This window comes from Triticum aestivum, chromosome 7A, assembly GCF_018294505.1.
Source record: "Triticum aestivum cultivar Chinese Spring chromosome 7A, IWGSC CS RefSeq v2.1, whole genome shotgun sequence".
Classification (NCBI taxonomy): domain Eukaryota; kingdom Viridiplantae; phylum Streptophyta; class Magnoliopsida; order Poales; family Poaceae; genus Triticum; species Triticum aestivum.
The window spans coordinates 724652375-724653076 of NC_057812.1; positions in this window are offsets into that span (position 1 = coordinate 724652375).

Sequence of the window (702 nt, forward strand, 5' to 3'; positions counted from 1 at the left end):
ATATATGCATAACGTGTACAACATGTAGTATCGTAAAATACCAGCAAACGAAAAAGAATTAAATGGAAAACACAAAATTAAATGAAAAAGAAATCATAAACCCAAAACCCCCCAACCTTTTAATACCGGTTGGTGACACCAACCGGTACTAAAGGGCTCCCTGCCCCCGAAGCTGGCTCGTGCCACGTGGTTGCCCTTTAGCACCGGTCCGTGCTGAACCGGTACTAAAGGGGGGGGGGCTTTAGTGCCTACACTTTAGCGCCGGTTACCAAACCGGCACTAAAGGGCCTTACGAACCGGTGCTATTGCCCGGTTCTGCACTAGTGTTTGTGGACTTGCTGAAAAGCTCTTATATTGACTCTTTCCTATGTTATGATAAATTGCAATTGCTTCAATGATTGAGATTATAGTTTGTTGGTTCTCAATGAAGTTTCTGATTCATACTTGAAATTGTGATTGAATTGTTACTTTAGCACAAGAGATCATATGATAATATATGTATATGTTGCTGTTCTAAGAATGATCATGATGCCCTCATGTCCGTATTTTATTTTATCGACACGTCTATCTCTAAACATGTGGACATATTTTTCGATTTCGGCTTTCGCTTGAGGACAAGCGAGGTCTAAGTTTGGGGGAGTTGATACGCCCATTTTGCATCATGCTTTTATATCGATATTTATTACATTATGGGCTGTTATT